Source organism: Cupressus sempervirens, chromosome 8 (genome assembly GCF_028749045.1).
Source record: "Cupressus sempervirens isolate cs-2001-9-10 chromosome 8, ASM2874904v1, whole genome shotgun sequence".
Lineage (NCBI taxonomy): Eukaryota > Viridiplantae > Streptophyta > Pinopsida > Cupressales > Cupressaceae > Cupressus > Cupressus sempervirens.
Genome location: NC_143125.1, coordinates 87,422,980 through 87,449,929, shown reverse-complemented (window position 1 = coordinate 87,449,929; position 26,950 = coordinate 87,422,980).

Here is a 26,950-nt window from a genome sequence, read left to right as displayed (position 1 = left end):
GTAATAATTACTTGCAAAACTCATAATTTGATAAACCTTAAATTTATGAAAAGATAAGAACATTCTTAAGAAACCCTTTTAATTTCATCAAATTTTGGTGAAAAAAAAGTCATCGACTACACGTTTGAAGTAAAAATCACATAAAAATAGGCCAAAAGCATATTTTTAGAATGTTTTTAAAGTTGACCATATAGGTTTGGTATCAAAAGATATAGTAGACCTTATAAATATATTAATTATTTTCATTTAGTATCAAGGTGGGTGGAAAAAAATTTGGAATAGATTTTGAAATGGTTTGAGATATTTCAAAACTACAAATTTTTTAGATCACCACTTTTTGGCACACCATGATCTTGCACATACCCAACTATTCCTTGTAGTATAATTGTTTGTACCATGCTTTAACTTCTTTCCTCTATCATGTGAACCAGACCAATCATTGTCAAACCTTCTAGACTAGGTAATGAACCTTGGATCCAAATATCAAACTTTGGATCATCAAATAAAACCTCAGTAGTGAAGTTCTTTCTAACGTTGCTCTGCTCTTCTTATCTTCAAATTCCTCTCCTTGTGTAGCTTAGAATAATTTACTTGCATCCATACATGATAAAGGAAAATTTCCTTCCTTTATACTAAATCCATAAAACAATTCTCTGAGTCAATTATTACACCTTCTCAATTAATTATTATAGGAACACATTAAGAAAATGTTACACTTAATAATAAATTTCTTTATGTGTTACGTTATCTTGAGAGAGCTTAGCTTGCCACATCATCTCTAAAATGTCTTCTACACATCTTTAACTTCTTCTTCTCAAAATAACAACTTTTCTAAGAGATATAGAGTGTACTAAAACATGCTTCTCTAACTCTATCTTAGAATAGAATTCACTACAACTTTCATAGCTTCTTCTAGACTTAATATCTTATGCTTTTGAGGTTATTTACATATACTACACACTTAGTATTATCTCCCTTTAACCTTGCTAGTGAAAATACTCAATGATTTTCCTCTACCAATTTGATCTTCTTGTTATTTTTTTGTCAGATACCATAGAAAACTGCTATATTGACATCAATGGCAAACAAAGTCATGAATGTAACATATCATCATGATAATTATCTAATCATGTTTCTAAAATACTCTCATATAGATTTATAATCAACATTAATGCTTCCAATAATCTCCCCCATTGGCATTGATGGCAACATAGACAAAAAAAATCTAGTTCCAAAAGTACCAATTGTTAACCTTTCTTTTCAAATCCTCTTCATCAGTCATTTTCAAATCATCTTCATCAATCATTATCCCTTATTGATATAACTCAATGCACTCTATATCATGTTGCGATCTCTCCCTTCAATGTACTATATATCAAACTATTTTTTATGTTGTAATATCTCCCCCATTGATATCAATGTCATAGGTTTTAGCAACCATCAATCTCTACAAAAATTGTTTCTCACTAGCTCAAGTGTCAAAAGACACTATTCAAGATAACATCTAACAAGATTTCTAAATGACTCTATCCATAAAAAATACTCCCCCATATAAGAAGCATCAACATTCAGTCTAGACAAGCAGTAGTGCTTTGTTACACTAGACTGATGCACTCTTGTATCATCTACTCTAATGTAGAAAGGGGCATAACCCCTAATATAAAAATAATCAAAAATATCTTTGGGAAGAGGCTTAGTGAAAATATTTGCAATCTTCTCTTTGGTGCTTACATACTCTAATCTGATATCCTTTTTTGTTACGTTTTCTCTCAACATTTGATACTTAATAGCAATGTGCTTAATTTTAGAATGCAACACTGGATTCTTTAACATATTCACAGTACATGTGTTATCACAATGTATGCAAACAAGTTCACTGAATTTTGTCCTTATATTTGTTAACATCTTCTTCATCTAAACAACTTGATTACAATAGTTTTCTGCTACAACATATTATGTTTCTATTGTACTTCATTGTAATACCCCAAAATTGGCACATTGCCATGCTAAACAAATTTTAGTCTATTTAATCAATCCTAAGTCCTATTTTAATAGAAAATTTTGATTTTGATAATTGTTACTTGACCTAAGTGTTAGATGTAGAGAACCCTAATCTATATTAATCACACTATTTACTTGATTCCTAAGTATTCACTCAATTTAGCTACATTAAACCTATTATTTAAGTATAATTTAATTATAAGTATTCATACTTTAATTAAATTAAGATTGCCTCTTTAGCTAATGTAAAAAAGAATCAAATGCATCTAATTTAATAAGATCTAACGTCCTTATTTTAATTACTAAGTTCAACTATTCAGTTAATTAAGATTATGTATTTATGAGGTCATATCCTATTTTATAAAATTAAATATCTTCTCCAAAATCTTCTCTTTAGTTTAGAAATGGAAATTTTGAGGGAACTAGAACCCAAAATGGAATTAACTTATTTAACTCTTTCTCACATTCAGATGAGACTTAGTTAACTTTCCATGACACTTAGAATTGAATCAGTTAACTTCATCTACAAAAACAAGTTTCCATTTCTAAATCTCATTTCTAATCTCTACCATCCACCCAAATTGATCTTGATCATAGGTCAATTTGTTGGAAATGATTGAAAAGATCATGAATGAAGAATGATGGAACTGGTAAAGAATGTTTTCAATCATTATTTTGTCATTGATGTCAAACTTGCTACTTGTAGGAATGACAATTGCTTAAGTGATCCAAATTCTATCAATTTTTTGATTGACAAGGAGGAGGCAATCAATAAGATGTACCTAGAGCACCTAGAGAAAGGTTGAAGCTATGATGTTGTAATGGAGTATAAGGATCAACTAAGCCATTGATGAAATAGTGTATTGGTGACATACTCTAAGAGGATGGACACACTGAGACACATCAAAGATGTAAGGTTTAACTAAGTCATTTGTAAAGCCTAACTAAGTTCATTTGAGAGAGTTGAGCAAGCTAGTTAGAGCTAAGAAAATTCTTAGTTGAAGTCAAGCAAGTTCAACTTTAGTGTGTGCCAAGAAATCCTTCAAGTGCCAAGTAACACAGTAATTTTTCAAGTGCCAAGTAACTTAGGAAAAGACTTCAAGTGCCGAGCATCAGAAAAAGGTAATGAATGCCGAGAAAATTTATTTACGTGTCAAGCATCAATAAACCAATGATGCCGAGTTGCTGCATTATTTGTTAAGTCAAAAGATTTTCCAAATCAGTAATGATAAGCTTGTTACATTGAATTTTGTGAATTAGTTGGATGATAAGGATGATAAGTAGATGTCACAGAAATTTATGTAAACCATGCAAACCAATTCAAGGTGAATGCTGATGGATTTATCATGAAGTTTCTAGAAGAAACAATTTGGAGGGAAAACAATATTGTTTTCTCAAGATTAAGTCAAATTGATGAGTAGGAAGATTTGAGTGGGAAATGAAGAAGAGTACTTATTTATAAAGAGTTACAAGTCAGAGATCAAGCATGTGTGTGAGAGGGAGTTGGTCATAAGAGTGGTCATGTGAAGAAGCCAAGAGAATGTTAGTGTGAAGTATCAAGAAGAGGACACAGTGAGGAGTAAGCACAGAGCATCAAGACTCTGAGTTGATCAAGTGACCATAGAGTGCATTGGCATAATGAGTGGAAGAACTCAAGGAGATATATCTTGAAGGGTGAACAAGCTATTAGCACTACAAGGGAGAAAATCCAAGCAAAGAAAAGAACTAAAGAGTGATCTAAAATCTACAAGGTTAAAGTTGCAATCTTTATCAGGTCAAAAACTTTCTAATACTGTCTTACCATTGTATTAGAAATTGAAATCCTACGTTGCTAGGTTAGCTTAATAGCTAGGTGGATAAGCCTCAGAAAAAGGATAGAATATCCCCAGGAGAAGGATAAGAGATCCTAAGGAGAAGGATAAGAGATCCTCAGGTGAAGGATAAGAGATCCTTAGGAGATGGATAGGAGATCCTTAGAGAGGGATAAAAGACTCTTTTGAGAAGGTGACTATAAATCCCATGGACTCAAGTGAGCCTAACAGCTCTATGTAAATCCCTTAATAGGGTGGCATTTTAAGTTGAATGTTCTTAAGTCCTCTAATAGGGCACACTCCTAACAGGGTGTAGAAATCCTTTAACAGGGTCACATTTAACAGTGTGTAAAGCCTTTAACAGGGAAGGTCTTTAATAGGGAAAACCATCAGAAGTGGTTGAAATCAATTGCACAATTATTTTTTGGGATTCATCCCACCCCAATTTTACCTTCTTATTCTTGGAGGGTTTCTGGGTCACCAAAATCCTTTGTGTTATGGTGCGATGCATGTTTACTTTTCATGATTGTTTAATGTTTAATTACATGCATGATAAGAAAGTAAAAAGGATAGTACTTCTGATTCACTCTCATTTTATTAGAAAATTTGGATTGTACATTATTGGACTTTGAATAACTGATTCACCCCCCCTCTTAGTTATTCTAAAGAATTCTAACAATTGGTATCAGAGTGCACAACTGATTTGTTTCAAGGTACTAGTAGGAGGAAGATCAAGATGTCCAAGAGGGAAGTTCCAAAGCTAAATAAAGATAACTTTGTTGCATGCCAAAGTTTGATGAAGTTGCACCTTGGATCAATAGGTGACCATGCATAGAGCTCAATCACAGTTGATCATGTAGACCCTGTAAGACCCCTCACTATAAATGACATGAGCAAGAAGAAGGAGAAAAAGTTAGACCTTGGATCAATAGGTGACTATGCATAGAGCTCAATCAAATTTGATCATGTAGACCCTACAGAACCCTCACTACAGATGGCATGAGCAAGAAGAAGGAGCACAATCAAGCAATGTTATATATTGCTTCATCACTAAGCTATGCCGAGTATAATGACATCAAAGAATGTGGTACTGGACATCAAATGTGGGAAACATTATCAAGAATCTATGGAGGAGATGATAATGTCAAGAGAGCCAAAAGAGAGAGGCTAAGAGGAAAGTTTGATGACATAAAAATGGAAGAAGGAGAGAATGCTACTCAATATGGTGCAAGGATGAAAGAAGTGGTAAGTGCCATAAGAAGCCTAGGAGGACAGTTATTAGAAGAAATTGTATGTAGCAAATACTTGAGAACTTTGCTTCCTATCTATGCTATAAGAGTATCATCCATCTAAGAACTAATATGTGTACTAGTCAAAACATTATCATTTGAAGGAATAATTGGAAGACTCACTACCTTTGAGCTATCCAACTTTGACAACTACAAGCTAGAAAACTTTGAATCTACATTCAAAGCCAAGATGATAATAAAAGACAATGAGGAGGTGCAAACAAAGAAAAAGAGTGGAAAAGGAAAGTATGTATCTAGTGACAACAACACTGATGGAGATGATGTAGACCAATTGGAGGCATTACTAGCAAGAAGATTTCACAAAGGAAGAGGCAAATTCAAAGGTAAGTTGCCAATCATTTGTTTCAATTGTAATGAAGTTGATCACAGTGTAGCTAGATGCACACAAAAGAAAAATTACAAGGATGGAGGCAACTTCAAGAACAAGAAAGAGGACAACAAGGACTACAGAGGTAAAGGAAAAAGATGCTACATTGTTGAAGAAGACTCTCATGAGAATGATGATGAAGTAGTCTATGTGGCTATGAAAGATAAATCAGATGAAGATGAAGCAACTACCCTGGTAACCTGCATGAACAAGAATAAAAAATGGATCATAGATAGTGGATGCTCTCATCACATGACTAGAGATAAAAGTAAGTTAATTTCCTTTACTCAATATGAATGAAATAGTGTTAGATTTGGTAACAATGCACCATGTCAGGTTAAAGGGAAAGGTAGTATCAAGCTTATTGAAAAGATATCATGTGATAATGCATACTATGTTGAAGGCCCAAATTATAACTTTTTAAGTGTCTCACAGTTAGGCAACATAGGATGTAAGGTTGAATTTTAAAATAGAGTTGCCAAGATTTATGATTCTCAAGGAAGTCTAATAGGAAAAGGTGACCAGACTAGGAGTAATTTGTTCTACCTAGACATGGAAGATGCTTCTTGTCTCATTGTTCAAACTGATGATGTATGGTTATGGCACAAGAGGCTATGTCATGTAAATTTTGACAACTTGATAAGCATCAGCAAAATGAAGAAAGTCAAAGGTCTACCAAAGTTGAAGAAGCCTAATAACACCATGTGAAAACAATGCCAACTAGGGAAGATTACCAAGTCAACTTTCAAAAGCAAGGCCTATACTTCTAATGAAGTATTAAAGCTAGTTCATACTGACTTGTGTGGTCCTATTGAAGTGAAAAGCTACAAAGGTGATAGATACATAATGCTATTTGTAGATGACTATTCAAGGATGATGATAGTCATGTTCCTAAAAAAAAGTTTAGATGTGTTTCAGATGTTCAAATGGTACTTGTCCAGAGTTGAGAAAGAGAATGGGAAGAGCCTAAAATGTCTCAGATCTGATAGAGGAGGTGAATTCACATCAAGAGAATTTGAAGAATTCTGCAATGAAAGAGGAATCAAAAGAAAAACATTAGCACCTAGGAATCCACCTTAGAATGGTATAGTAGAAAGAAGGAATAGATTAGTTATTGACTTTGCTAGGACCTTAATGATGGAGAAAAATTTTGCACTCAAGTATTGGAGAGAAGCTATAAGTATTGTAGTCTACACACTCAATAGAGTTTAAGTCAAGAAAGGTACAAATGTAACACCTTTTGAATTTTGGTATGGGCATTCTCCTAATGTAAAACATTTCAAAATATTTGGATGCAAATGCTATATAAGAGTATAGAAATGGAAAGTTTGATGCAAAGATTGAGGAAGGCACATTTCTTGGTTATTCTACTAAAATCAAAGCTTATAAGTGCTTGAATGTTAACACTAACAAAGTAGTAGAAAGCACAAATGTGAAATTTGATGAGCTTGCAGAAGTTCAAAGTGTTGAGAATACCAAGAAAGTAGAAGAATACAAGACCTTTGTATACTTTTATGAAGGTATACCTAATAATGGTGAATTTGCAACTCATAATGATAATCAGCAACAAAATCCAATATTTGTCGAGTCACAGATAGTGAATATTGAGCAGTAGACACATCTAGAAGCCAAGTTGCAAAATACAGAGAATGTTCATTCAAATTTTGAGAACTGCCATTAGGAAGGAAATGATAAAATATATGGTGAAAATACACATGAAGATTTAAATTCTAAAAGAGAAAACATGCAAACAAGGAAAGAACTAGTATTGGCAAAGTATGTAAGAAGACATTATCCTACAAATCAAATTATTGGAAACAAAGAGGCAGGACCAATGACAAGGAATAGACTCAGAAGTGAGACATGTTTGATTAGCAAAATGGAACCAAAAATAGTAAGTGAAGCCATAAAAGATGATGACTGGTACAATGCTATGAAAGAAGAAATAGAAAAAATTGAAAAGAACAAGACATGGACCTTAGTCTCAAGACTAGCTGACAAGAATGTAATTGGAACCAAGTGCGTGTTTAGAAAAAAGTTAGATGAGAATGGTGAAATCATAGAACAAGGAAAGACTATTTTGTAAAGGGTATGCACAAGAAGAAGGACTAGAGTATGGAGAAACTTTTGCTCCAGTTGCCAAAATGGAAGGAGTAAGGACCTTACTAGCATATGTAGCTTTCAAAGGATTGAAAGTCTATCAAATGGAAGTTAAGTCTACATTTTTGAATGGTATACTTGAAGAGGAAGTATATATAGAGCAACTAGAAGGATTTGTTGGTGAAAATAACAAATATAAGGTATGTAAATTGCATAAGGCTCTATATGGATTAAAACAAGCCCCTAGAGCTTGGTATGAGAGACTTCACAAGTATCTAGTGAAAATAGGATTTGAAAGAACTAATGATAACAACAACATGTACATCAAATCAGAAGAAGGTAAGGATATCCTTGTATCTAAAACCTTTGTGGATGACATAGTTTTTGGAGGAAAGGAAGCACTTTGCAAAAGTTTTGCTAACAAAATGAAACATGAGTTTGAGATGTCTATGTTTGGAGAAATCAAGTTCTTTGTTGGATTGCAAGTACATCAACTAAAACATGGTATATTCATGACATAATCAAAGTACATCAAAGAGATACTGAAGACATTTAGATTGGAAGAATCCAAACCTGTCAACACACCAAATGGAAATAGGACATAAGCTATCCAAAAATGATGAATCAGTTGAAGTCAATCAAACAATGTATAGATCCATGATTGGAAAACTCCAATGTGTTGTACATAGCAAACTAGACATAGCATTAGCAGTTGGAATAGTGGCTAGATTCTCTACTAATCCTAGAGAAAATCATCTCATGGAAGTAAAGAGGATAATGAGGTATCTCAAAGGAACTGATGATTTTGGCCTATATTACAAAAAGAATGAGAAGTTTGAGCTCAATGCATACACAATCATAGATTGGGGAGGCAACACTGATGACAGGAAAATCACAAGTGGAGGAGCATTATTCTTAAGTAAAAGGCTAGTTGCTTGGACTAGAAAGAAAAAAACATGCACATCTTAGTCCACTGCAGAAGCAGAATATATTGCAGTAGCAGTCAATTGCACAAACATTGTGTGGCTCAAACATCTATTGAAAGGAATGAAAGAAGAGGTAACCAAACCTATGATACCATATTGTGATAATACAAGTGCTATAAATATATCCAATAATCTAGTAATGCATGCAAAAATCAAGAATATTACAATCAAGTATCACTATGTCAGAGAATTAGTGGAAGACAAACAAGTGAAGATGGAGTACATTCACACAAAGGAACAAACTGCAAATATCTTCACCAAACCATTGCCAAAGGATACTTATGAATATCTTAGAGGCAAGTTGGGGGTAATGCCCCTAACTCAAGAAGTCTAAAGCAACAAAGAAGCTGCCCTACATCAATAGGAGTATGATGCAGAGTGGTATGCAAAAGGTGATGGATTCCCACAAAACTGATTCAAACTCCCAAGGTTCCTATTAGGTTCTAAGACACCTTAAAGGGCAAATACCACAAATATGGAATAGACCCTCAACTATCTCTTTGAACCCCACAAAGTGTTTCAACAGACTCAAAATGACATGTATAAATAGGTTTTACAATCCCAAAACCAAGTTCATGCACAAACCCAAGTTACCCCTCTTGACTAGGCTACTCTCTTCTTCAGATCAGCAGACCCTGTTTTCTTGACTTTTCTTCCAAACTTTACAAAACACCAAGTAGAAAAAATATGATTTTTAGATACCCTTTTCATATTTTTATAACATATTAAAAAATCAGATATCACTATTTTGGAAAGATTGTACGGAATAGGACAGTTTTGTCTCAAAATTAGGCCTTTTAAGCCACTTTTACAAAGCAAGTACCCTTCAAACTTGTCTCCTGACTCTCAAACTTTCTACAGTATGGTATTTTGATGTCAAACTAAGGATTCCTCAATCTTTATTTCAAGTTGACCTTTCCAGGCATGCTTTCCAACAAACCCTCTCATTAAATGACATAAAACAAGGGCTTTACGGTTCTCCCACTTCCAATCACTTCTAGAATCTGTTCAAAGATGGAACACCATATTTATGGCATGCCCTAACTCCAGCAAACATAAAAACCCTACCTCCTTAAGGTAGATTCTCTGCTGCTATACTTGTCCCTTTGGATTTTCCTCTTTTTTTCACACCTTAATTGCTTTGGTGGCCACCAATCACTGGTTAAATGCTCAATACAAGGTTAGTAATCATAATACATGTTAAATGGATGGTATTCCATGAATAAATAGTAAACATTTCATGGAAATACCATGATTAATCAAATAAAACTATCAAAAATGCCTAAAATATAACTGTTACAGCCAACAGTACAGAATTTTGATGACCAAATCTTCAAATCTAAGTGCAAAACCTTGTGAATCACCTCAATACATATCTAAAATGATATTACCATTCATTCCAATATCAAAAAATGCTTACAAAACAAAGGATTCTTCAAATTGCTCTTGAAATGAAGCACTTTTATTGCAAATTCTATAACAGTCTGTACTATCTTAAGGTACAGGCCGTACCAACACATATATATATGTTCAGGAGATAGTTCTCAACCTCCTTAACTAACTCCAATTCGTTTCACTACCTATCCCTTTATAAAATTCAAATTAGAAGGTTTCCCTCCAAAATGGCTCTTATGCAAAATTTGAATTTTTTAAAGCATGAAACTATGTCTAAAGGGACTTATTGACTATTTTAACGTATGCAATGACTTGGGGTTGTTATGACATAATACTAGACCCTAACTAATGACTTCTCTACCTTAAACAACCACTAGATCCCATTCCAAGGATCAATTATAGCTCTTCAACATTGGAATCAGCCCATACATCATACAAAACTATAACCTTTTGTTCTTTCAAAAACCATGATGGGTTGTAAAATAGACCAACTGATATCATGAGATGCTCCAAGACCTCTATATGTCCTTGAATCTCCAATGTGCCCCGGATGAGTATGGGATGCTCCTGCATCAGAGTAGATCCTTGCAATATCAAACAAATGATGGAGAGGATGACAATAGGAACAAAAATTCTAGATCAGTCACAAGCATGGTGACAAAGGGAGAAAACATGAGATGCAATGCTTATATTTAGCATGTTGAAGATGCTATATCTTTGGCATTTATGTCAAAGAGGGAGATTTATGAGAAACTAATTGATGAAAGGTAAAGATATGGAGATGTATGAGAATGTATGAAAGGAGAGATGAAAGAGGGAGATTCTAAAGGGATAAGAAATTGATCAGCAAGTAGCTATGAAGGAAGGATCAAGAATACATAGTAAAGATGCAGCAGTCAAGAGGGAGAAGTAGAACAAAGGATTCAGTTTGTATCAGCAAAAGAGGGAGACATCATAAAAAAAGGAAGATATGTAATGACAATAAGTTTTCTATTTGATATATAATTTTGGTGGTAACCAAGTTGATCAGCTCAATTAATTGATCAGTTTGGTTTTCCATCAATGCCAAAGAGGGAGATTGTTGGAAATGATTGAAAAGATCATGAGTGAAGAATGATTGAACTGGTAAAGAATGTTTTCAATCATTGTTTTTTCATTGATGTCAAACTTGATACTTGCAAGAATGAAAATTGCTTAAATGATCCAAATACTATCAACTGGTTGATTGACAAGGAGGAGGCAATCAATAAGATGTAACTAGAGCACCTAGAGAAAGGTTGAAGTTATGATGTTGTAATGAAGTATAAGGATCAGCTAAGCCATTGATGAAATAGTGTATTGGTGACATACTCTGAGAGGATGGAAACAATAAGACACATCAAAGATGTAAGGTTTAACTAAGTCATTTTTAAAGCCTAACTAAGTTCATTTGAGAGAGTTGAGCAAGCTAGTTAGAGCTGAGGAAATTCTTAGTTGAAGCCAAGAAAGTTCAACTTTAGTGTGTGTCAAGCAATCCTTCAGGTGTCGAGTAACACAGTAATTGTTCAAGTGTTGAGTAACTTAGGAAAAGACTTTAGGTGTTGAGCATCAAAAAAAGGTAATGAATGCCCACCCAATTTCTTCAGGTGTCGAGCATTAGTAAACCAATGATGCCTAGTTGCTACATTATTTGTTACATCAAAAAGTTTGCCAGATTAGTAACAATAAGTATGTTATGTTGAATTTTGTGAATTAGTTAGATGATAAGGATTATGAGTAGATGTCATAGAATTTTATGTAAACTATGCAAACCAATTCAAGGTGAATGCTGATGGATTTATCATGAAGTTTCTGGAAGAAATAATTTGGAGGGAAAACAATATCTTTTTCTCAAGATTAAGTCAAATTGATGAGCGAGAGGATTTGAGTGGGAAATGAAGAACAAAACTTCATTACAATGAGTTATAGGTCAGAGATCAAGTGTACATGTGAGAGGGAGTTGGTCATAAGATTGGTCGTGTGAAGAAGCTAAGAGAAGGCTAGTGTGAAGTATCAAGAAGAGGACATAGTGAGGAGTAAGCACAAAGCATCAAGACTCTGAGTTGATCAAGTGACCATAGAGTGCATTGGCATAACGAGTGGAAGAACTCAAGGAGACAGATCTTGAAGGGTGAACAAGCTATCAGCATTGCAAGAGAGAAAAGCAAAGCAAAGAAAAGAACTGAAGAGTGATCTAAAATCTGGAAGGTTAAAGTTATAGTCTTTATCAGGTCAAAACCTTTCTAATACTCTCTTACCATTGTATTAGACATTGAAATACTACATTGCTAGGTTAGCTTAATAGCTAGGTGGATAAGCCATAGGAAAAGGATAGAAGATCCCTAGGAGAAGGATAATAGATCCTTAGGAGAAGGATAAGAGATCCTTAGGAGAAGGATAGGAGATTCTTAAAGAGGGATAAAAGATTCTTTTGAGAAGGTGACTATAAATCCCATGGACTTGGGTAAGCCTAATAGCTCTATGTAAATCCCTTAACAGGGTGGCATTCTAAGTTGAATGTTCTTAAGTCCTATAACAAGGCACACACATAATAGGGTGTAGAAATCCTTTAACAGGGTCACATTTAACAGTATGTAAAGCCTTTAACAAGGCATGCCTTTAATAGGGAAAACCATCAGAAGTGGTTGAAATCAATTGCATAATTATTTTGTGGGTGTCATCCCAACCCCAGTTTTACCTTCTTATTCTTGAAGGGTTTCTGGGTCACCAAAATCCTTTGTGTTATGGTGTGATGCATGTTTACTTTTGATGATTCTTTAATGTTTAATTGTTTAATGTTTAATTTGGATTGGACATTATTGGACCTTGAATAATTGATTCACCCCCCTTCTTAGTTATTCTAAAGAATTCTATTTAAGGAGCCTTCAATTCCTCATTAAGGAGGTTGAATTTTTTTTTCATCAAACTTATGCTGAAATATCTAACTGTTACTATTCCATTCTTAGCTTAAAGTTTCTAGCAATGTAATTTCATATTAGTGTTCAAATACATACATTTAGAATAATATGCTCTTTTTATTTCTTAGCTTAATATGATTTTCATATAGATTAATTTTCATTCTCATATAGCTTAATATGTAAGGAAACTCAGGTGTGGAAACAACTTCCTACACTAATCTCATAAGGAAAGTATGATGCAAATCCTATTAAAATCTTCTACACTTACAGATTCAATATCATGTACACAACAATATTGTAGCCAACCATGCATACAGAAAATAGATAGAGAAAGGAACACATAACACAAGGATTTTCCAGTGGGGAAAAACCTTTCGATAAAACAACCCCACCCCTTCAGAACCTGCACAATGTATTATCTTCAACAAAGGGTTACAATACACTTGCAGTGCAAGCTCAACAGTGACAACAGAAGACTCCAATAGCTACTCACAGTACCAACAATACACCTTTCTCGCATCACTTCTCTTTGCAACCCTAAAAATGCTTATAACATGCACTTCACTTTAGGGCTACTCCCAAAGGTAAACCGTATTAGGGTTTTACTATTGGGGTAGAGTGTACAGTACTCAAATATCTTAGTTGCCACATGTCTTCACCTGTCATTGAATCTTCCTAACATAGCTCTTACGTGTCATAGGAATCCGTCATAACCATTTTAGTCATGATCTCCTTACACACAATTCAAGATGTCGACACATCAACATTATTTGCAAGAAATACATTTTACAAAACAAATAATAAGAATAGGAATTATACAAGGTTGAGACACCTTATTCCTAACATAATAGAATTATTCTTACTATAGTTCTAGTTGCTAGCTTCTCATTCTGAGAGCAATAGCATATTCCATCTAGTTGAGAGTCAACATATTGGTTTGTCAAATTGTTATAGTTGAATGACCTGATGTTCTTTCCAAGATCGTTTGGCATATAAGGATCATGATGAAGAATGTGTGAAGATTAAGGGCTCACATTTCCTACATACATTTATGGCACCCATTGTGGGCCTAAGAAATCAAATTTTTGGTCTCATTTGTTCTATTTTTCTACATTTTTAGTATTCTATCACTCTGATATGTACAACATTCGAGATTCTCGCACAAAAAATCTCATTTTTGCATGCAAATTTTGAGATTTTGCCACACTCCTTGAATGGAAAAGTCTATAATTGTGTAGTTTCTCATGTGGTTCACACCATTTTCTTGCACAAGCTTGTGTAGGATTTTGTATAAAATTCAATGTCAACAAATGCAAAATGTAGTTTTCAAATTTTGTTTTATCATCATATTTTAACTAACAATATTTTTGAAGCAATTTCATTTTTATTTTTTATTTTCAAACAAGTTAATAGTGGTTTGTACAATAGTTTTCGAAGAAACCTTATCACAAACACTTGAAACAGTATTGATTGTTTGATTGCATGACATTTTTCAAAGATACACATGTCAAAGAAATAATTATAAACCCACTTAAAATTTGTATTTTCTTTTACTACTTTCTTACACATAGTATAAGTAGGGCTCATGAAATTTGTAGAGTGCAAGACAATGGAATAGGAGAGTATACTCTTTACTACTTGGAAGTGATGTCCAAGAGTAAATTAGAAACCTAGACACCTTTGCAAGATATTACTCGAAGGAGGAAAGAAAGTTAGTGGTTCTCCTATATGAGTCTTTTCTATAAAGGGATGATGATTTCCTTTTAGGAAATCAAAATCTTGAGAAAGGATAAGTTAGGATCAATAAGCTAACTCAATGATGAATATGTCTTGCATGTTTGGGTGAGGTGATGAGGTAGAGGAGTATGCTCTTTCCCTTTAAGGGATATCAAAAACTTGGACCCTTAGATCTAAATCACTAGTCTGAGTCAACCTTTTAGAGGGCATGTCTAAGTGATCTAACCTCTAAGAATGACCCAAGTGAGCACACTCCTTTCAAAAAATATTCCAACTAAGTATAATAAATAAGCTTTGTTGAATGAAAGACTCCAAAGCCATGTTAATTCCCTCTTCTTCATTTTGATATCACATATCAAGAAGAGGCTCTATAAATTGCACTAGTTGGCACCAACCCCAGTCTTGCTAGTCAAGTGTGTGCAATTACAAATTTTGGTGTGGGTTCTTGGTCTCAACTTCTCTTGTGAAGCCACCAGGGGTCAACATGAATTGACACCAAGTAAAAATCTCTTAGTTTCTACTTAGTTCACCTCCAAAGGGGGGCATAGTCTTTGTGCAAGGTGGGGGGAGAATCTCTCCTATAGATACTTAGCATAGGCATGTACCTAGAGACTAGAAGGTGGTATATGCAGTTGAACCCTACAAAAAGGGTTTTGATTTAGTGTCTATGTTATTGAGTCCTTGGAATATACCAAAAACATGAGGGCCCTCTAGTGGGGTGACATGATTGTGTGAGGTGAACACATGCAAATAAGTTGTGAGACAAAGGTTTTGCTTCCTCTACCATTTTTTGTGTTAGGGATAAATTGTGTCTTTTTTGAGTATTTAAAATTTTCCAAATCTATCAAAAAAATTAAAGTTCAATACTTCCCCCATCCCTATAAGTTACTTTTCCCTCAATTGGATTGTTTGCAACTACTACTTGCTTCCCTTGTCTATCTAAAAACAACTATATTTTTAGAAACTAAAATGTTATTCAAAACTTGAAAACTATCTGAGTATCTATCTAAAACATGTAAATACAATCAACCATGTATTCAGAACTATTGAAACAATTGAAAATCTCTTCAAAATCGAGTCAAAAACTATTAGTTTGTCTATATTCTCATACCTACAAATGTCCATGCAATGAGATTTTACAAAATGCTATCTTTTATGCCAAAATTCTTCCTTTTTGTCAAACTATCAAATCCTCATATGGTTCTATGCAAGTTCTTACATGAGAATACTAGTACAAATTTGTTTTTATAAATATTTTCTTGGTTTTTTATGCTTTCTCACATGGCTCCTTAAGAATCCTTGCATGGGATCTTGTCCTAAAATCTGTCAAACTATCATGTCAGAGTTATTTATAGCATTTTATGACTTCTCTATCTGCAAATAGTTTCAAAACCATGACTTATTGCTTAGTTGAAAACTTGTGACCTAAGCATGAACTAGTCTCCTTACTTTTTATCTTATTCTATCCTTTTGTGTTTGTCATACTTTGTGTCATGATAGTCATAATCCTTAGATATTCTAACCATTACTTAGATGACTCATACCTAAGTATACAACACCCTTATCTCACTTTTTTAGGCTATATTCTAGTGTTGTCCTTGTCAAAGATTTTTTCTCCTTGTCATTGTTTATGACTATGGCAACAAGAAGGGGAAATGTGTTTTGTCTCTATAGACTTAGACAATGTAGAGATAGGGGTTGTAATTGTGGTAGAGGAAACCTTTCAATTAATACATAGTCTATATCCAGTATGTCTACTAAGGAGTCTTAATGATCTCCTTCACTAGTTAGATATTCTTGTATTCAAATAATATATTCCATAAATGTACAACAAACTAGGAATCCCTTGTATCAAGAGGATCTTGAAACTAGCAAAGAAAATACATCTCCAAAGAACACAGCTGAATTCTTATTTAGACAACCTTTTCAACCAATATAAACTGAAACTTATCACATCCCTAAAATGGTTGATCAAGACCATTAACATGGAGAACATAGTGGAGAATAAGATCACCACAAGAATGAAAGACATAAGGAACCTTTTACTGATGATAATGAGGAAGATGAAGAAAAGCTTCCCAAATATATCAAAAAATGTTCTAAGGAAAAAACTTCTAGAAAGTCATGGAAATCTTTCTTAATGAGGAGAAAGATAAATACTTTCTCAAACTTGCTCAATAGGGAGCCAAGCTACCTCATTACTTTAATGTTGAAACAATCATTACATCTGAAGAGAAAACTAAAATGTCTAAATTGCAAAAATAATTGAACATCATGCAAGAATAGTTAGCACAAATGATGTGTGATAAGAATAACCCTACAAAAACATATACCTTATACACTCTTTTTCCATTTCATTTTGACAATAGTATAGACATACCTCCTTTTCCAAGAGGAGTTGAGTTGCCCAAGTATGATAAACTTCTTGAAACTTCTGATGCCCAAGATCATTTGTGAGAATTTAGTGTCTTGTCTATGGAATTTATGCATAATTAGACATATCTCATGCATCTATTCCCACGAAGTCTAGGTGGTAATGTTGTGGGATGTTTGATGAGATTTTTAACCTACTTTTCCAATAGTACTCCCACAACATACAACACCCAATTAACATGCGAGACTCATGTAACCTTACACAGAAAGTTGGCGAACCTTTCTTCACATTCCATCAGAGATGGAGACAAATTTACTCCAAATATTCATGCAAAATCCCTAAAATAGAAAAACTTGACATTTTCACTAATAATCTTTAACCCAGATTTGGGTATAAAGTTCAACTTCAAGGTCCACACACCTTTGAAGACATGGCCACACAATCTATCCAAATAGAAGAATTCATGGTAAAAAATGGTGAGTTACCCCTTCAAAAGGACACTAAATAATGGTCAACCTCTAATAAGGACAAATCCAAGTATGTGAACAAGAACCAAGAGGTTTTACATGATGGAGTTGTTGACAACATTATTCCTAAACCTAGTAAGGAAGCTTTCAATCTAACAGACAATCTTAAAGAATCTAAGAATGTTTAGAAATGTCCTTTTGATAATAAAACATTTACAAACAAACCAAAGAACTCATCTTGGGTTACATATGAACAATGAGAATATACACCTCTTGGTGAACCTTTGTATGTGGTCTATAAGACCCTAGTACAAAACAAGCATCCACAACCACAACCTCCATGGTGGAATGAATCTGATTTTATGAATATCACCAAAAAAAAGGTCATAAAACTAGAAATTGCAACAACTTGCATCATGAAGATAAAGACCTAATTGATGATAGTGACATTGTTTTAGATGGACATAACAAGAACACAGGTCACAAGAATTTCAAGGAACCATTCCTATCTTATGAGAAAGGAGAAAACTCAAAACAAAAATCTCATAAAAAGATAAACTATATGTACTCTAATGATGATGATGTAATCAACATAGTTGAACCTACAAATTTTAAATATTATGAAATTATCACCATTAAGGGAAAATAAGATAACACCAAACCTAAGATACCTTTTTCCTTAAGTGGCCTATGTAAAACACATCCGAGAATAACCATCACAATCTTGTGCTAGTGTTGTTATGCATTTCCATGATAAATTAGCACTCAAAGGCCCTAAGCCTTCTTCTCCTAAACTAGAATACCACAAAAAAAACTTCTTGTGGGTCCATATGGCAAAGGAACAAAAATTGCAACATCATCTATAGCTTCTAGTTATAGTTTCCTCAATCAATTACAATGACCAAATTCTCAAATCATGATCTTTGAATTAATCTCGCCTATGACATATTCTTGATAAAATCCTCACTAAGGAAAATGTACCTCAAGATATTGATCTTGAGATGTTCCAATCTATAGTAGGTCATCTAACATCACCTTACTATTTGTCCTTCTCCTAGGAGAATGAAAATTCATTGAGTCATTTGCATAACTATCAAGAGTCGATTGATAACTTGTTATAAGATAACTATCAATGCATATGGTGCAGTTGAAAATAAATCTTTGGGTCTTTTTCTACTACCTCTCTAGGTTGGTCCTATAGAAAGGGATACATTTTTTTATGTCCTTGACTTTTCCTTAGCTTATAAAATTCTTCTAGGAAGACCATGGATACACAAAATGTGTGTTGTGCCCTCAATTTACTGTCAATGTGTCAAGTTCCCATTTCATGGCTCTGAAGTCACCATACCCTCCAATAGTAGCTTTACTTGTAACATACTAAAATCTACTAAAAGATTTGTGCCTGCTAATAGGGAATCTATAGACCATCATGGTAATGGGGTGCAGAAAATTAAGTAGTCACTCATGCAGAAAGAAACTTGAATAAGTGAATATCATATAGAACTTGTCTATCTTTGACATCTCTTCTCGAGTCACCCTATCATTATGGGATACCATCTGAAATGAAGAGACCTTTTGTGTTGACATTTCAAACTAAGTACAATGCTACCTTTTCCAAAGCTATTATACCTCTTGAAGAGGAAGATGAAAATAGAGCCATTGCCTCATGGATATACAAAGAGGAAACTCCAATTGACCTCATAGAATAGTCTCTTGAGATCACTCCTAAAAAGTATGCTCAATGTCTAAAACTCATGAAATGCTTTGGTTGTAAGTGGAATGATCTAATTGGATGCAAAAAAATTGGTCTAGTTGATCCTATCAAAGTGATAGCTAGAAGGAATCAAGATACATCCAAGCTAGGCTTCAAGAATATTCCCTTCCATCTAGGAATCAACAAATTTATACTAAAAATTGAGAGTTCATCTAAACATGAGTCATAATCTGAGTCAAATGACCATGGGGATGAATTCAATAATGAGGATCCTTATCCTTATCTAATTTTAGATGATCTTTCTAAATTCTTTGTAGAACCAAATTACTTTGTACCATGCGTCAGCACTGCGGATGGTGGTAGTGATTCTTCTAATGATACTACTGATTCACACCATACCCAACAAGAATAAGGATATTCTAATCAAGATTTAGTTATTGAGAAACTTTATAAAAATCTAGATGATGAAGGAGAATTTATCCCTATCACTATTAGGGATTTATACAGTTTGTCTTCATGTAGCATAGATTCTCGAGAGTATGAATTTGACTCTCTCTCATAAGCAATTACAAGAAAATACATACATCAAGTTCACATATATGAAAATCAACTTAAAGTAGGTGAATTTTCTAAGGTTAGGTTAGACAATTCTTATCCAACTAGTGTCATAAAGTCTTCTATTAATGTTGTTAGAACTCAAAGCTATTCAAACACACCTAGACATGAATTTGCTCTAGGTCTCAAATTGCTTGTCTACATATTTGATGATTATACTATAATGCTATCAAACTTGCCACATCTCTTTCACTCACCTATCCTAAGCTCATAGACTAGAATTCTAATACATCTAGTGGAGTCCCTACATTCCATAATGACTATGCCCTTTCCTATTACTTAAACATTGTCAAACTTATAACATCTTCCACTAGGGAAAAAAAACATCAACATGAATGAAGTTGACATCAAATATCTCAGACACATAATCAAAAGGAAGATAAATAAAAGGTCTTATGGTGAAAATCATATTGTGGCAGTATCAGAACCTAAAATAGTAAAAATAAAAACATATCCAAGGGTTGAAACCTCTTTGAGGTGCCTATAGATGAGATATTTGATGCACTTCCTAGTCAATTTTAGGAAATATCATTAATGTTGATAGAGCCAACACAAATAATCAACTTGGGAATATAAGAACATCCTCACATGATACATCTTTCATAGTTTTTATCTCCTAAAGAAAAGGAGGAATTCATTACCTTCTTCTAAGAGAAAAAGATAAATTTTGTGTGGACATACTCAGACCTTTCTGGCTTGGATCCTAACACTAGTACAAAGACAACAATATATTACTAAATAAACTACTAAAAATTGTAGATATATGACTAATTTTGATCACGTGACTAATGGTAGTTTATTGCCAGGCATTTATCTCCCAACCAAATTTATGACTAAACTATTTTAATCATTGATTAGGTCATTGGTTTAGTCATTTATTTTTGTTACATGGTATTTTATATAGTAATTTATTTGATCATTTTAGTAGCATATTTGATAGTTTTTTAGGTTGTTTATTTGGTAGGATTTTTGGGTAGTATATTTGGTAGTTTATTTGGTAGCATATATGGTAGTATAATTGGTAATATATTTCATAGTTTATTTAATCATTAATTTAATCATATTAGGGCGCGATGGAATTGAACCATCATCCTCCTACTTATAAAGTAGGTGTTCTTCCATTAAGCTAGTACCCTTTAAAGAATAATGCAAAAATTTGACAAAGTTGTCTTCCCAAAATTAGATCTACAATGATCATGGTCACTGCAACATGATATGCTCTTCTCAAAGAACACAAATTTTAGTTATTATGAAAAATAATCATTTAAATCTTTATCAATAACATTCCACAATTTTAAATTCTTATGTTCAAGCATTTTACAATTGTATTTCATGTCAATTACACTTCTCTAAATTATTATAGTGATACTCTTATAAAATATAATTTGGAGCTCTTTGGCCACACACAAGCATTGTTTCTTGTGCTAGCTCCTTAGAAAAAGATACAAATGATTATGCAATTTATGTCAAGGAAATAGACCTTTGCATTAAATAAAAATATCAAAACCCATTAAAAAGTCATATCTATCAAAAACTATGAAACACAATCAATTGAAATACTCACTTTTTAACATATGGAGGTGTCAAAGGATCAAATATTTCATCTTCCTTATGCTCAGGTGGGTGTTAAAAGTGTTCCTTACACATGATGTTGAAATTTATTGAAGCTTAGTCTACAAACAACATAAAAATAGGAATTTGAAAAAAATAAGACATGTGAAATGAAATTTTTTATAATGATCTATAATTAACTTATTCCTAGTAATAGGGAAAGTGGTGCTAATTCATAAATGTAACAAAAAACTAAATAATATGTTTATGATAAAGTGCTTAAAAAATCCTATAACAAAAGGAAACAAGAGCACCAATGGAGAAAAGAAACAAGGACAACAATATATTTTTCTAAGCACAATAGTATATCTGTAAGAAACATTTTCCATTTTATAATATGAAATCAAATCCTTTCTTATGAGTTGATATACTCCTTTATGACCATAGTAATATCATGTAACCAAAATATTAATCTAAACTAACGTTTGCAAAAAAGTCAAATAGTAAGACAAGCTAAAGGCAAAAAACTAGATATAAAGATTTCAAATAGCTTTTAATTGTTTATTTGTATTGAACAAGAAATAGTAGGATATTTTAACAATGATTTGAACAATAAGAGTTTTTTTTTTTTCATTTTTATTATAATTTTTATGATTAAATAATTTAAATTCTAGCACTAGTTTGATCTAATATTAATCTATATCTAGTTTGGAAACAATAGGTTTTTAAATAATTTTATTGAGTTTTGAAGGCTAAAAACAAATGACATAAAACTAACAATTAATTCTTTTTATAATTTTGTTAAGTCTTTTATAGATTTTTGTTTTACAAACGTATTGATTTAGTAGACAAGATTTAAGATTCACAAATATATTAATTAATAATTACATCATTAATTAAATAATTCTATACTTGGATACAATAAATATTAAAATTAATACAACTTATATGATCAAATATAAGTAGCTCACTAAATTTTCTAAATTTATATGTTTATATATAGCACATATAGAGTCTAAGTATAAATATAATATAAGTAGATTTAAACTTAAAGAAATATACATCAGTATAATTTTAATGACCAAAATTAAACAAATCTTTATGTGATGGATCGATGAAGAAAAAGAAATCATGCCAACTAATCTAGTGTACAGGTTAAAAACAAAAATATGGAGGTGTCTTTTGCATAATCATTCCAATGTTGTTTGATTTACATTTGTGATAATCATGATGATTATTTACACTTTTTCAAATAGAGTAAAATCAATTTTAAGGGAGACAAAAAAACTCCATGCCAAATATCCATATGCCTGCACCTACTCATTCACTTGTTTATAAATTTTATTAAAATTCTTTTCTATTTGATTGCTAAATCAACCCTCCACATTCTCTGCAATTAAAGAGGAATGAATCTACTCATAGAAGCCCTCCAATTGGTTGTCATCTGTTGTATCTATATCATGGGGATGCCAATTGTGGGTGGGAGGAGATAGGGAGGCCATACAATTCGATTGGCCATTGAAGACATGGATAGTAGTTGTTTCATTTTCAAAAGGATAATGGTGAAATGAACCCTAATGAACTTGGATGGGAGGTCATAGTTTGATGCAAAGTTGCCAATAGATCTTGTTGCATGTTGAGTCCCTCGTAGTGGGAAAGCAAGAAAGGAGATCCTAAGATATATCCCCATAATGCATGGGGGTAATCTAGTCAACTGAATGTTGGCTTCTTTTCTCATGTGGAAGAAAATGATCAAGAACAACTTTTTGTAGGGTGTCGAGAGGCTATTTTTTATGCAAGCTTTAGCAGAGCTGCACGGTGGGCGTGCAAAAAATTGCATGAACCCTATGTCTTCGTATTGATTTCATCTTGTTTCTATTTATGGTTCAAGTTACCAACAAATATAAGTTATGTTCCAAACAAATCCTTAGCTGTGAATTGTGCCTTTTACTTGCACAGATTGTGAGATAACAATGTGCATCACTAGTTGAGGTCCCTGATGTTGCAAATTAAGGAGTTGAAGCTAAAAGTTGTGACTATTGGAGAGAAAGAAATCGATAGCATCCAACCATATTTTGTGCACCATTTTCCCACAATATTTTCTCATTAATCTTACATTTTTGAACAATCTACACTGTGTTTGGCTATCAAGATGATTACCAATCTTGATATAGTTATTGATCTTAATATGGCTACCAATTTTTTAACTCTCGTGGGAGAATGAAGTTGTTCAATTGATATGATAATCATTTTTCTATAAAAAGAATGTTCTAGATAATGAAAATTTCACGGGAGACATATATAAGTAGAAAGTTTTAGACATCTGTATATTTTATTGTTATTTCTTAAATAAGTAAAAAATTAAATCTTTAGGAAAATTAGTTATAGCCAATGAAAAATAGAAGTGAAGTTTCAAAAATTTGATTTTAAAAATGAAGTTCCTTAAATTTTAGAATTTTCTTTGATTTTTATTCCACAAATTAATAGACATGTGCTTCGGGGAACATTAGTTCCCTAGGTAGGGACCAATAATGGACTAGTAAAGTTTGGTAGGCAATGACTATGCTTCACTTGTAGACAACCCCAATTATAAGATCAAGTTGGAGATAGAAGAATTATTCATAAGTTTGCTTCAGTCAAAAGTCATAGAAAATTAGTACAAGATTTGAATCGTAATCCTTAAGAGCGGTGTAATTCAAAGGCTTATCACTAATCTATGTTGAAAGTTTTGAAGGCTGTAAATATAGCTTTATTTTAAACAATAAAGATTAACTTTCACTAAGCCACTGTATGAATTTTCTAAGAATTGATTAGTTAAATAGCTAGATATTTTCATTGAACTCTCTATCTAAGAATTTGAAAAGGCATAACAAAAAGCAATTAGATCAAAGGTTAAGTCCTATCTCCATCCAAGAAACTACAAAAACCAATAATAAGAAAAACTAACATTACCAGTTTGTTTTCTACTTCGACACTTAGACTAGAAGTTGAAGTGGTAACACAAGCTAATTCCCAACCAGTGGCCTCATTTGAAAAATCTAAAGCATTGATTGTATTTTGTTGTTCATGGCTGCAACTAGATAGGCCTTATGCTTGATGCATTGTAATGAGTAGTCTCAACATATTCGCATTGGAATAAAGATATTGTTTTTTTTCTTCCATCTTTTGGTTGTGCTTCTATGCATAACTCTAGTAGAATGTTAGAAAACTGGTATTTTTGGCTCCCATTCCCTACTAGACCTATGCCAAATGTAAAGATTAGATAAGGCTAGAAGAAATTACTGCTCTAGAGCTCACTACTATCTTATTGATAGATTTATTGCTCTAGTAGCAATCCAAAAATAAATAAATAGTGAAGTTGATGATGGTGATTACTAGTGATGATGACAACAACAACCATAGTCCAGTTATACACACAATGATGAGAGGTCATATTTGACTCAGAAAACATATTGAAGACTGAGTCCCATTATTGTTTATTTGTAACTATCTAGTGGCTAAACTGAAGTAGAAGAGTAGTTGAGGTGAGACCTAATCATGCCTACAAATAATATTTGTTGAGCCCAATCCCATTGCTGATATGTTTGCCAAGTTACTGGTTTGGATTTGGCTCCATCAATTTGCTAAGACATTTTGCAGTGGGGTATGTTTTGGGTGAGTCCATACAAGAGGCATATAAAACTCACAAATATATACATTATTTAACCTACAAATGGGAATTTCAATTTTTTTCATAATATATACATTATTTAACCTACAAATGGGAATTTCAATTTTGTTCATACATTATATTGTTTAGCCTATATGCTTTAGCCTACAGAAATCTTTCTTGCAGAACCTAATCTGAACTATCAATGAATCAGTCTGAAGCTTAAATCATAAATGAATTGTATACAAGGGATTGATCAAGTAAAAAAATATCTTTTTGATGAATGATTGGGTTGGGGTGTATCCCTATTCATGTAAAGTTGTTTTTTTTTGTGAACAATTAATCCTATACCCATTCCATTTACCACATCTTTAACTTGTGCCCAATATTACAAGATTAGCCAAAATAGATGATCAATGAGAGGTGAAATAATACATAAAATAGACCAAATTGACAAAATAAGTTGGGGGTACCATCCAAATTGATATGTCTCAACATTTTCACATTCTTTGGGTCTAAAAGTCCACTATCTTGAATGACAGGGTCTGGTAGAAGAGTGAAGCTATGTTCTTTGATTGCATAGCATCGACAAACTCAACAACATGCACATCAAGAGAAATTGAGAAGAAAACTTTAATATTGAGGGAGGCTATTTAGTAATTTACACAAGATAATAGAAAAATTATATATCACATCCCTACCTCCCTTCCTTTTTGTCCATCCTGTACTACACATTAATACAATTTCATTTGCATACAATGCTTTGCCTTGCCTTGAACTGTACAATTGTTCAACTTTGCATAGAATAACACAACTCAAAATTGCACATCTACCAAACTATCTAAGGTATAGAAAATAAGAGACCATGTTCAAGGGACACATATCCTCTATAATATCCAATTTGACACTTTGATCCACATCCTAATCATTTATCTTGTTAAACTCATCAATCAAAAAAACACCAGTCTTCTAAAACCATTTCTCAAGCTTCCAACCTTCATTAACTTGTCATCTTCCCTAAAACTTAGGAAACTAAACTATCATTTAAAAAGAGCATACACAACAACCATACCTCATATTTAACACAAACTTAGAATGTATAAGAGTGCGACCTTTTCTTTTGCTAAGAATTTCCTTATGAATTCCCACCAATGTGTGGTGCACTTTGTTTCCTCAGATGAAAAACATCCATCTCTTACACCAACTGTGTGTAACTTTCTAGTGAAGTGGAAATCTATCTGAGCTCTATTTTAGTTTTCTCTCTCAACCACTACAACCCTTTATTTTTACAAGATAAGGGTGTTGTACTTAACAGGCTCTCAGAAACTCACATGACAATACCTTCTAGGATGTATACTAAACAATTAAAAATATTATTTCTCTACAAGAAGAGTGAATTTGTGTTCTTTGATTTTGAATCTCTATTTTAATTTGTTGTTTCGTATTTTAATAATTGGTATGCAAAAGACTGGTGGATTTTGTTCATTCTTTCCACAAGGAATTCTAAGTTGTCTTTATCATACACTCACCAAAATCTAGGCAAGGAATCTCCAACCCCAGTTCAGTATGCTCTCAATGTTAATACAGGCATGATAATAATATCATCTAGTCCAGATGAAGCAGGTTCAAATTGCACATTAATATATACCCTTTAATAGTGGCTTCTAAGACAAACTGTATGTAAACATAACATTTTTATGATTGCATGATCTAAACCAAGATCGACCTTGAAAAAAACATTTTATTGGTATCAATATAATTCTAATCAATGAGCTTGTGATTATAACTCTAATTCTCTTAAATGAGCTATTGTGAGGTTTTCACACATAACCCCAAATCATGGGGACCCCCTTTTTTATTATCGCCTTGGAAAAATTTTGGGTTGCCCTAAAATAATTTGAGTTTTCAAATTTCACACCTTGGCACCTTTAGGAAAA